This window comes from Chaetodon trifascialis, chromosome 9, assembly GCF_039877785.1.
Source record: "Chaetodon trifascialis isolate fChaTrf1 chromosome 9, fChaTrf1.hap1, whole genome shotgun sequence".
NCBI lineage: Eukaryota > Metazoa > Chordata > Actinopteri > Chaetodontiformes > Chaetodontidae > Chaetodon > Chaetodon trifascialis.
The window spans coordinates 7,112,092-7,124,598 of NC_092064.1; the positions used below are offsets into that span (position 1 = coordinate 7,112,092).

Sequence of the window (12,507 nt, forward strand, 5' to 3'; positions counted from 1 at the left end):
GGCTCCACAATCGGTCTGTAGAGAGCGAGGGACCCACAGGATGAAGAAGTGACACGAGAGGTTGGATAAAGACAGACAGCCGGGGAAATGGAGGGGAAAAGAGAGGGGGAAAGGGAAGAATGGACGCAGAGGGAACTGAGGCAGACAGTGTAATGAAAGGCAGAGAATCAAAACATCTGATGCAAACTGTGTGTCGGACTTGAAGAGGATCCAGTTTGAGCTGCTCTTCCCCAGCACCATATCCACTGCACGCACGCACGCACGCACGCACGCACGCACGCACGCACGCGCACACACACACACACACACACACACACACACACACACACACACACACACACACACACACACACACACACACACACACACACACACACACACACACACACACACACACACAGCATGGGAGCTCTGAGTCATGAGCAGTTGAAACTGTCTCTGTTTCACTGAGATCAACTTTGTGACTTTATGAGACGTTTACTGTTAGTCGTGATAGATAGTTAGAAGGAAAGGAATACTTCTATATAACAGTACTCTAATGTCTGTCTTCCCCCTGTTTCCTGTCCTTATGTTAAGCTTAGCTAACCATTTCGGGCCCCAGATTCATATTTGATGGACAGGCAACCTGACATGAGTGGAACTGTTGTGCTCATTTAACTTCAGGCTAGACAACGAATAAGCGTGTTCATCAAATTGTTGACCTGTAATGACTGCCGAGGATCGAAGAAAATCAACTGCATTTTACACTGACAGGCAAGTGGTCTCTGCTGTGTTAAACCCATCAACTTCAACTCCCTGATTCTCTTTGGAATTCATTTGAGGCCAGCTGCTCAGGGAGCACATGGTCTAGTTCTCACAATGAGCCTAATTTCATCCAGGCCTTTTTATTGACTCAGCCTGCTTGCTCATGTTAAATCTGCTGTCGATACTGTTGTAGCTGAGATACAAATAGATGTGTTTCGTAATTGGACTGGGACAAAGGAATTTACTGAGAATCTTAAAATACTGGATCATCAGATCACACATCACCCTTCTGTTAGATAAGACTTGATACGCTGTGGCACGACTGTTTACGCTGTATTGTGGGTCCAGTCGCAGTTGTTACAGTGAAACCTCTGAGCACTAACCTGAGTGCAAACAAACCCCAGTGTTGATGTCATAGTCGTGAGTTTAATCCATAAATTCAGTAGCTCCTACTTAATAACTGCTTAAAGGCATTCTACCATTAAATATGGAATTATGTTTAAAGGGGCACTAATCAAAAGCATGTGAAAAGTAGTACTTCATGTAGACATCCCATTTGATATATCGATCATATATATAAAAATATTCATTTTGTATACACAAACACACACGCACTTTTATATGACAATCAGTGTGTCTGAGGAGAAATGAGAAGTAATGCACTTGTTATCCAAAAGAAGCTGCAGACAGATCGTGATTATGCTCAGAATAAAACTATGTAAGGCATGAAGTGGCCTCCACCCTGCTTCACGTTTCTAAAAAGCTAGAATTAACAGGAAACTCCGCACAGATGTATACAAAATAAAAGCATGAAATTAGTCCCGTTTAGGAAAACTAATCTTCAACAACATGAGAAAAACACGAAAACTCTCTGCGACATAGATGTATAAATTGTGATGAAACGTTCTATCAGTATATTAAATGCAAATACACTGACTATAGAAACAGCGTTTTTATAAAAGCGTCTCGATCTGGACGTCGTGATCGGAAATCGTGTTGTCATTGTGGGGAGCTTGACGGCAGTCACCTTTTCTTGATCCCGACCCTCCAGCCAATCAGCGGCTGTCAGGGACACATGAACGGTGATAATATCCACGGAACAGGCTGCGGGCAGGAGGAACAAAGAAAGCCGCCCGTTGAGTGTGAAACGTCCTTTCACTTCGCCAGCACGGACAATTATTGACTTCGTAGAGGCTGGCTTTGTTTTACTTTCAGCACTTTCCTCTAACTGTTCAATGCCACAGCACGTCTTAAACCCGGCTGCTTGGTTTTGCTGAGGAAACTTGGCGTCGTGAGAGCTTTGTCGAGTCGCCTTTCTCGAAACCTTACGTTGGATACGCTGGTTGGAAGGTAACCTACGGTAAGTTTAAGGTTTCTTTCTCTTCCGCACGAGGGTCTTATGGCGCCGAAAACCACCGTAAAAGCATCGTGACTGTGTTATTTTGTCGTTGTACATTGTCAGAAGCAGAGAACCACTGTCTCAAACTTTCCTCCTGTGTTTTCTGTGGCAAAGATAGCGCCGATATATTTCCTTTGCACCCCGCCAGGATAGCAGAGCTTCCCCCGAACTCTATTAGGTGTTTGCTGGTTTTCGTGCTTCGTCGTTGCTAGACAAACAAACACACCAAGGAACTAAACGTAAGACATTTTCTGACTGTTCAGTATGAATACAACATTTCGGCATAAACTATTAAAAGCCAGTCGCTTATTTTACCTATTCATTTAACTTATTGAACAGTTTTGTCACGCACTAAACTCACAGCTAAGACTGGTGCCGCAGCAGTAGGTATGAGTCAGAAACAAATACAGCCTTTATGTACCGACTTGAAGTCATTCACGCGTCCAAACATCAAGAAGAAACAAGCGACACATTAAATGTGTCCAGCTGTGTTTTCATGCTCTGTCGTTTGTGGATAATGGCAATACGGCTAAGTTACCTGCCAGATATTGAATCGGCTCGCTGTTTTCCTTCATGCCCGACAGACGTGTTTACATGAGGCAGTGTGTTCTGTCGCAGACCACTTGGCTGCTTTAAAGGAATACTTTATTATGCCTCATTCATGCACAAATCAACATTTTTCCTTCCAGTTAATTTCTTCTTCGGTCTAACGTGGTTATGTTGCCAGCATTTGAAGTTGCTTATGCTTTGATTAAACTAAGCAGGAGCAGACAGTTTCTTTTTTCCAGGCTTTGACTTAGTGCAGGTGTGCAAAGGAGGCAGCCTGCTGCCCTCCAAGCGGGCTATTTGACTTCCCGATCGATTTGAAGTTTGCCTGCTATTCAGAGGCTAAATGCTTTGCCTGGAACCAACCGCACCATCTGCTTTGCCCTCCTGGGCATTGGCAGGCTACTGTCCTGATCAAGTGCTGTGAGAGATTTGTGTGGGCGGATCGCAGCAGATGGTGAGATGAAGAACATAAATGGCTGATGTGGTTGCGAGGCTCACTGTTGTGGTTGTTGGTCTCGTTTTCAGTTGTGGTTGGTGCAGTAAACAAAAACCCAAACCCTTTAACACGTAAGCAGACTCTAGGACAGCTCCATCATAGCCAGTTTGACACATGGTTTCAATTTTAATTAGCTTCCATGTACTGTTGAAAGCCAGGTCATATGCTCCTGCCATAGAGGAACTATTGACCCCTGCACTCTATGTCCCACCATCTGGGGTTTAACCCTGTGACCACTGTGACATCATTTGACCCTTGTGTTGCCGTGTGGGTGGGTGGGCATCAACGCGCCCAGGTCGCAGTATTCAGAGGTCAGCAGTTCTCGATCATGTTTAATTCACCCAGAGTCTCTCAGGATCCAAGCAGAAGGTGCAGAAGGACATCGCTATTAACCGTCTGGGACGGGGTCATGTGTGCTGATGAACTGGCTGACACTAATTATTGCTGCATCCGCAGATCTTACTGTAGCTCCTGGCTGGAAAAAAAAATGTCACAGATGAGAGATGCTGGTGATTGAACTGGATTGGATCCCTGGGAAACAAACGTTATTTAATTCCTTACATTGGTATGAACCATCTACACGAAACCCTAACAGATAATTGGAATTTTGAAGCAGATACCAATATCAATATTTGATATTATTATATTTATATTTAAGTCCATCGGACAGGTTGACATGCCAGCCAGTATGATCTTACTGCAAATAGAGCAGTGCTGGTATATATGTTGGCAGATGAGTGACAAGAGTAAAGTAATCAAGTATTAAAGTAATTGGAAAACATTTTCACCGTTACATAGTTTGTCCACCAGAGTGCACCAAGAAGTTGATTTTTTTATTATTATTATTATTTTTTTAATTGTAAAAACTCTGTATTTTGGTCACAAAATACCAACGTTCACTGAACATATGAGATATGACAATGAGTGTACATCACTGCAGGTGAGCACACGAGTGCCTCTTACACCAGGCAGCAAAGCGTCATGTTGTCTTGGAGGTTAACATCCAACATTTTCCAATCAGCAGTCAGCCTGAGAGCGTAGCCGTGCACTGGTGGTGACACTTGGATGAACTAATCACAACGTCACTGTCAGGATGTTCAGTGAATTAATGCTGACAGATGAGGTGGGAAATGATTGCCGTGCTACTGAGCTGTCCCTCTTGTGTCAAGGAGCAAATCAGTTGTAATGACAGCTGTGGGTGACACCCAGGTAACAGCATACTTATTCTCCCTTCAGTCTCCTGCGGCTGACAGAAAGGCGGCCCTGACGCTGATCATGAAGCGAGGTTTCACCATGTTCTGCTTCTTTTTCTCTGCATATCGGCGAGAGATCCCTTGTTCACAACGCTCAATTGTCAAGTTTTTACCTCCAAGAAGTTGCACTTTTTTGATCACAGAATCTGACAGGGCTGATTTATGTTAACTCCTAATTAAGGCACCTCATTTGTAGACCAAAAGAAGATGACGAACAGCAGATTGACCTTTTCTGTGACATTGGGTTGATTACACAGTTTGTTCTGCCATTGTGGCAATGAAACATTTCCCATTTGGAAGGAAATTTTTGGAAATCTAAATAAACTTTGACAGCTGTGATTAATGTATTAATTATAAATTTGTCAGTTTCTTAATGAATAAATTGTTTGGTCTATTAAATGACAACAAATAACCATAAGAATATCCCAGAGCCAAAGAAAATGAAAGGTCATGAAATGCCTTGCCTGACTGACCCAAAGATATTCAGCATTAGACTAAAATCTGCCATAAAAGTGACAAAAAGGTTTCCAGAAAGAGCAGTGTCCAGAGAAAGGACTGCAACAGAATGGCATTTAACTCCATTTCCCAACAGGAAATGCTCATGAATTTTGGTCAGGCAGCTGCATCGTGTCCAGAGATGTTTTTCCTCCAGATAGAAATATTTGATCTCCACACACAACAGTTATCTCCTGGAGGCCGTCAAAGCATGTTTGATATTTGTCCGCACTATGCACCCAGTCACACCCCACCATGACACGCTCTCCCATTCACACACACACACACACACACACACACACACACACACACACACCCACCCACCCACCCACCCACCCACCCAGTAGTACACACACAGTCAGAGACGGGGCTGTTTCACTAAAGGGGCACTGTAGCCAGTGTGTCTGATGCTGACTCAACAGAATGTTAATGTTGTGAAATCCCATTAAGAGCAATCCGGTGCTGAGCAGGGCCACGCCTGGGCTTTACGGGACAGCAGGTCATTTTAAAAGGCCAGCAGTGCTCGTGTGTTTGCTCAGTGTAATAGAATCTAATCACTCGCGTGGCTCACACTAAATTGAATTGCTCTTTTAAATCGCTGCCACTCATGTTTAGTTGCTCTTGAAAGCCATTTAAATAATTTTGGATGAGTTTCACTGCAGGGAATATTGTTTTTAGCCGCAGCTGCGCTTTGGCACCTTTTTTAAATACCACATAGATTTGCTCTACTGCTTCTGTCACTGTTGTGTGGGGAGAAACAAAGCCAAAAAAAAATCCATCAACTGTTTTCATTGCCCTGTCCTGATATGGTTGATTGAACAGCGGGAACTGCATGCAAAGTAGGAACATTCAGTGGTGCCAGCGGGTATCGGGTGGGTTATTTTGTGGACTTTTTTTTTGTACCGGAGGGGATCTTGGATAAAGCAACGCTAAGCTCTAGCTACCCACCTTGTCATCAGTGTGTCTCTTATTGTAGCACATCCTCACTGGCTTCAGAATGCCAGTATTGATTAGATGGGACATTAGACCTTTTTCAGCAAAATAGTTTTTCATAATCTGCTTACCCATTTATAGCAAATCATCACTTCCCTCCTTAGGCATGGTGTGCATGGTAACAGAATTACTGCACATGTCAGCTGGTGTTGCCTGTCGCTGCTGGGTGAGTGATGTGTGCTAAAGATCGGATTCTCAGGCAGATGACGGATGTTCCTCCCTATGGAGAGAGACAGAGAGAGGGGTGTACCACTCGAGTTACTAGGGCTGTTTATCTTTCACATCTGAAGGATGTGGTGTAAAGCGCTCCTCCTGGAAGAAACTTCCACCCACATGTTTCTATACTGGTCCACTGAAGCTCTGCATTATGTGCTGCATTGAGCTGCTTACTCCTGTGAATGAAAACTACTCTTGACAGTGGTTATGTTCACCATGTATTCACTAAAGTTAGCACTGGATGATACAATAGCTTCTGACCTCACTGGCAGCAAAAAAAGCCCTGGAAATAATGTAAAAGGAGGGAAAGGACACACTAGCTAGCAGTGTTCAAATGTAGCCTCCTTAAGTTCTTGCATATGTATGCCTCGTAGCACTTTGACACTGGATTTTGCTCTGGGTATGTTGTACAAGTTTGTCGAAAGTGAAATGTTGAAGGAAAAGCACTATATTTCACACTATGCACCAATTTTCCTAATCCAGTTGCAGTAACTGGGAAGACACGAGGTGAACAACTGCAGTGAGCTGGCCATTGGCTGTAGCCGTTATGGTGTGTTTTCACAGAAAACATGAAGTGTGCATCAATTGGTCTTCGTCTGTCTGAGTTCTTGGAAGTTTGGTTGCAGGACCAAGTATCATTGTTTTTTACAGTGACAGATTTTATTTTGCGTTATTACAAAAATAAAAGCAGCACTCGACTGAAAACATTATTCAGCCTCTTTTCACCCCAATGTATTAACAATGTAAGGGAACATATGTTCAGACGGGGGGCAGCACTGAGGTAGTGCGTGTGCCTCACAGCAAGAAGGTTGCCGGTTCGATCCCCGGGCGGGGCCCTTCTGTGCAAAGTTTGCATGTTCGTCCCAGTTCTCTCCGGGTACTCCGGCTTCCTCCCACAGACCAAAAACATGCTCATCAGGTGAATTGGTGACTCTAAAATTGCCCGTAGGCGTGACTGAGTGTGAATGGCTGTTTGTCTGTTGTGTGTTGCCCTGCGATCGACTGGCGACAGGTCCAGGGTGTACCCCGCCTCTCGCCCGTTGACAGCTGGGATAGGCTCCAGCCCCCCCCCCCCCCCCGCAACCCCGAAAGGGATAGGTGGTATAGAAATGGGATGGATGGATGTTCAGAAGGAAAAAAAAAATTATTAAAAAATGATTTGTTAATTTGCTCCAAATTAGCTTCATTCATATAGGAATGAGAAGTTATAGGGCTACATCCACAAGGGAGGAGAGGCTTGCCCCAGAATGTGGGTTAATTAGTATATGTAATGTGATTCATTTTCAGAGTTCTACAACAAAGTATATTTTAGAAGTACAACAGTGTGCCACAGGCCATGTCTATCAAGTACATTTACATACGACAGCAACAGACACATAGAGAGGAGGCTTTCCTGTAACAACAGAGCCAGCTGAGCTTGTGTTGCTGTATGAAGGGTGGAGGTAACGTTAGCTCTGGCTATGTGTGATGACACAAAAAGCAACGTGAAAAACAGTTTCCCGCATCCGACCTGCAACTCTGGTTATTTAATTGGCTTCAAATGAGGCTTAATGTTCACACAGGATCTCTTCAGTGTCCCTCAATATTAAATACTCCAACATTGCTCCACCATGTGGCTCTGCTGTAGATGCCTTATTAGCCACAGAATGTGCTAACACCAAATTCAACAGACTAACCAGCAAAATAAACATTAAAGCAGCATAAAAATGGCAAAACTTGCAGGTTCTAAGTTTGAAGTCAGTATTGATCCATCCCTGAGCTTCAGTTTTAAAGTGCGTAGTATTGACCCTCAAAGCAATATGATGTAAAATAATTAGTGCATACATATGACCTTTTCCAGCTGCTGTTATATGGACATTTCTATCAAGTTAATCCACTGGGTCTTCACTCCCTTGGATGGCGGGAGTAGATGAAAACTTTTGTGTTGGTTCTCTAAGCACTCCAAGTAGAGTTGCAGGAACCAACACAGAAAAGTTGGATGATGGACAGATTGAGTCAGATGGCATAAGGGTACTAGAGATGTCAATGGTTAACCATTAATTGGCTAACCACCAAGAACATTTTTGACTGGTTATGCTTGTTTCTCTATAGGTTAATTTGCATACACACACAGTGTGATGTGCTGTGGTCCGAGGCTATCACCAACTTAGTGTGCGGTAGATGGCAAGGGATTGGAAGAGCTGTTTCTGTACCTCGAACCTTAGTACGTTTTACCGACTAGACCTGCTGTGACTAAAGACATTGAAAAACACTTTGAGGAGATGAAGGATGAGCTAAATGTCAAGCTCGCCAGGGCCAACCAAATCAGAGTTGGTGGTTAGTGTTGGAACAGTGAAAGATGAACCAAGGAGGTTTTGGTCAGTTTTATTTTGTTTCTGCTGAGGTTGAATGAACTGTGTTTTCTGATGATAAAATCTTTCTTTCTGAGAATGGAGTCTGGTGGCTTTGGCGGGGGCGACATCGCGGCTGTTTCTGCTTAAACAGAACGGATCTTACTCTTCAACAAAAAGGTCTGTCTCTGTAGGGATTCTTTTCATCATGTTGACAGACACTTAGAGTAACAATCGGAGCCTGTCAGTGGTGAAAACAAACACTTTAATTTGTTGTGCTTCGACACCGCACAAACGCACAGAAGGATTACATAGCAGCCTGTTTCGCGGCTGCCTGCTGCAGCGCTTTCGCTCAATCCTGGACCAGTTTCAAAAACCTTCGTCCCCATTAATCACTAAGGCACAAGAACGTGGGAAATCGGTCCATAAAGGCAGATAATATTTGACTGGATTGTCTCCCACTTGTACATGAAATTGAAATCTTCCAGTACATGACCGACTGGGAGATGCAGTCCAGCATGAACCTCAATGCAAAATTAACCAGTTAGTTACTGGTTAATGGCTGTCGGGCTATTGAAGGCAAAATGAACTGAAACTGACATCCCTAAAGTGGACGCTGTGACTGAGGTGGTGGGTAGAATACAGGAGTAGCTGAGGGAAGAGGAGGGTTGCTAGTGGTAAGAGCAATGGATGGATCGAGTGATTGCCTTAATAAATTCTCACACACATTTAGTTTGCTGTAGAAAGTCTCTTGTAACTGACGCCCTCATCCCAAGCTCTTACAAGCAGAGATGAGAGACAAAATTATGGTTGTGGCAATTAAAACAGTGTGATGTCATTGATTTTGTTTAGAATTTGGAAAACCAGAGGAATCCTCAGAAAAGCCATCTCAGTTGTGCTGATCATGTTGTACCTTTCATCAGAGTTTTACGGACGCTCACAGCATCTCATGTAGCAGTGTAATGTGACAAGGGGGCATATTCATGGAAGAAACAGGAAGTCATGAGAATAAAATGGAAATATGGGAGTTATTTGCGCAGGCTGTGTTTGCCGTGGCATAATATATATACATAACTGTAAAACCTTATAGAAACCTATAGAAATAAAAAAAAATCAATAACTTGAACAAGTTAAGTTTAACTTGAATTATTTGACTCATTTAACATTTATACTGAAGAACAATAACAAAAAACAACCCTCTCCATGGACTTCTTGATGTCAGACTCCGATGCCTGAAAATACTTTCACTCCAGTAACATAATCATGCACAAGCATGCACTGCAGGCAGTATGTGAGGTGCACATCATAAGGTGGTTTAGTTCAAGTTCAGTTCAGTTAAATGGATGTACTTTTAACAAGTCTAAACATTAGTGTCAGTCATTTGGTGTGTGAAATAGTGGCTTTTTACTGAGAGATTATTTCTGTCCCACTTTGTCCAGCTCATGTCTATTTTTGGGGCTAACCTTTTATAAGCTCATGAAATGTGAGGTTCTTCCTTATTCTGTTTATACATGCACAGCTGTACGTAGAGAATCTGACAGCACAGTTGCATAAAAGCCGACAGCTCATCTTTGTACTCGGCTGTGTGTAAAAGAAAAGCTGGAATATGACCTGGAAGCAGGAAGTTTCCTCTGATGTTCTAAACCAGACATTTCCCCCCTAACTCGCGCCGTTTTCCTCCTCCCACACTATCCCTTCTCCTCGTGCTCTTTGTCCCCGTCGTTTTTCCTGCCATAACAATCTGCCATGCAAAACAGTGTGCCCAAACCACTGGGTCATCGTGAGGGCAGAATCCACATACACACAAGCACTGTGAGTCATCTCACCTCAGGTGACCTCACGTGCAGCGCTGTGTGTGCATGTTGGTGCGGAAATGCCGTCATACACGTCTGCTTTCTGTCAGTGTGCAGAAACAAATGGAGCATAGCAGGAGCAACACACAGTAACACACATACATGCTGAAGCGGAGGCTTGTAATAGGGAGTGTTTTCATACAAGCCTGTAAGTGCAGTGCTTTGCTTTGTGATGTAGTACAACTAGTTTTTATCAGCTTGTTTTTCCTCAGGTGTAGGTATGTGTTAATGTTTTTGACGTCAAATTTGTAAAAGACAAGCCCCCCCCTTTTAAGTGTGTGCGTGCGTGCGTGCGTGCGTGCGTGCGTGCGTGCGTGTATATTTTAATTCAGAAAGTAGACACTAAAGTTAGACACTTCGTCTAATGTCACTTAAACATGCTAATACACACACACATACCCTCACATCTAGGCTCAAGCATCTCATGAACCTCGCTGCTGTTTAGTCACACTACACTGACATGAATAATTGACTTGTCCTATGTGTCTCACAGATGTGCTTTAGTCAGAATCCTGTTGCTCCGCTGCCATTCACCAGCTTTGTTGCCTCCTGGCTCCCCCTTAAAGATGTCGGGATGTTTTTGTCACAGCAGTGGGCTCTATGTGAAGAATGCTTGTAATCTTTCCTGTTTAACCTTATGTAGGTCATGTATTGTGTTAAGGGTGCACGCAAACTGAAAAATGCTGCAAAAGTAGCACGTGATTTCTGCTGAGGTTAGAACAAACCAACATGTCTCTTGAGTGTTTCTGGAGCATTTGGAAAGGAAGAGGTTCGATCAAAGCAGACACTTGTGGCACATTAGCCATTGATTTTAATGGGTAACTTAGCCAATAAAGTGACATTATGCTTTTGATCTGCTAACATGCCTCCCGGTTAAGATCCATGCCACATTTTTTGTTTTTAGAACTTGTCACCATAACGCTCTTACTGGGAAGGAGAGAAAGAGAGAGAGAGAGTGTGTGTGTGTGTGTGTGTGTGTGTGTGTGTGTGTGTGTGTGTGTGTGTGTGTGTGTGTGTGTGTGTGTGTGTGTGTGTGTGTGTGTGTGTGTGTGTGTGTGTGTGTGTGTGTGTGTGTGTGTGTGTGTGTGTGTGTGTGTGTGTGTGTTTATTTGAGAATGGGAAACCAGTGTGATAGATGGTGTGAACCATGCTCCATTTTGAGTCAAAACAAGCGGCGTAAATGTGCCGACATCAAAAAAGCTTTAGAATTTTCTTGACTTTCCCCAAAGAACAAAGGACAGGAAGAAAGAGATCTCTGGTTTCAGGCCAGCCTGCACGTGTACATCTATGACAAACACTTCATCACAGCTTAGTTCATGATGCGACATGTTCGCCAACTGTGGCTGCAGATCGAAGCAAATCAGAAGAGTTTTGGTGATGTGTAACGTAAGTTGTTACTGTGGAAAAAAAGCACCATACCATAAAATACCTGCTTTTAGAATGACTGTCCACTGAAACGTCTGCTTGGAGCAGAGAGTATTATGACGTCAATAATTCATAGAATTCGAGCTGACCTACCTTTTATAACAATGACCCATGTAAAGAGCATAAAGTAACATAGGGAGTGGACCTCAAAACGACCTACTATCAAAATGGAGGCAGCAGTTCTGCTTTGCTGTGGTAGTTCACAGCAACGTCTCCTATTTCTTTATTCTTTTCTATAAAGTGATGACAATCGTTGAAGGGCAAGAACAGCTTCATGCTGTCAGCTGTGTTGGCTGACTGTAGATATTTATCTCAGCAGTGATCTAAATGATCCATTGTCGATCTTGTCGCTGTGCATGGTTTGTAAGTATTTGGTGATTTATTTATGGTTTCTTCCGCATTCAGTTGCATTCAGCGTTACAAGGACGGGGCGATGAAGTGCCCGAGGGCTCTTAACACAGTTTTTCATCTTCACACCACATTGACACTATGCATGCATCTTTATTGTATATTTAATAGTCACTGTGACGGCTGCTGTTTCAGCCTGGGCCCATGTACAAGTCTGACTGAGACAATAGAAGCGATCGGTTCCTCTGGAATGTCTTTGGATTGAATCACATGGGGTCGTAAGGAGAGAAGGTAAATGAGGCAGAAACCATGGAGAGCTGTAGTCTCCTAGGGGCTTTGTACTGATAAATGGTTCGCTCCCTCCTCCCTCTAACCGTCATTAAAAATGTCAAATCATGACAAGCTG

At 43.4% G+C, this 12,507-nt stretch overlaps 1 protein-coding gene across 2 annotated transcripts in view; it reads left to right on the forward strand.

Moving 5' to 3' along the window:
- The first annotated feature begins 1,797 nt into the window (after positions 1-1,797).
- LOC139336929 (SPRY domain-containing SOCS box protein 4-like) overlaps positions 1,798-12,507 on the forward strand; it is a 39,410-nt gene continuing 28,700 nt past the window's right edge. Inside the window, exon 1 of one of the 2 annotated variants that reach the window (XM_070971242.1) lies at positions 1,798-2,104. The gene's annotated coding sequence lies outside the window, so the exon portion shown is untranslated. The remainder of the gene's footprint in view (positions 2,105-12,507) is intronic. The other variant, XM_070971243.1, reaches the window with a different exon arrangement.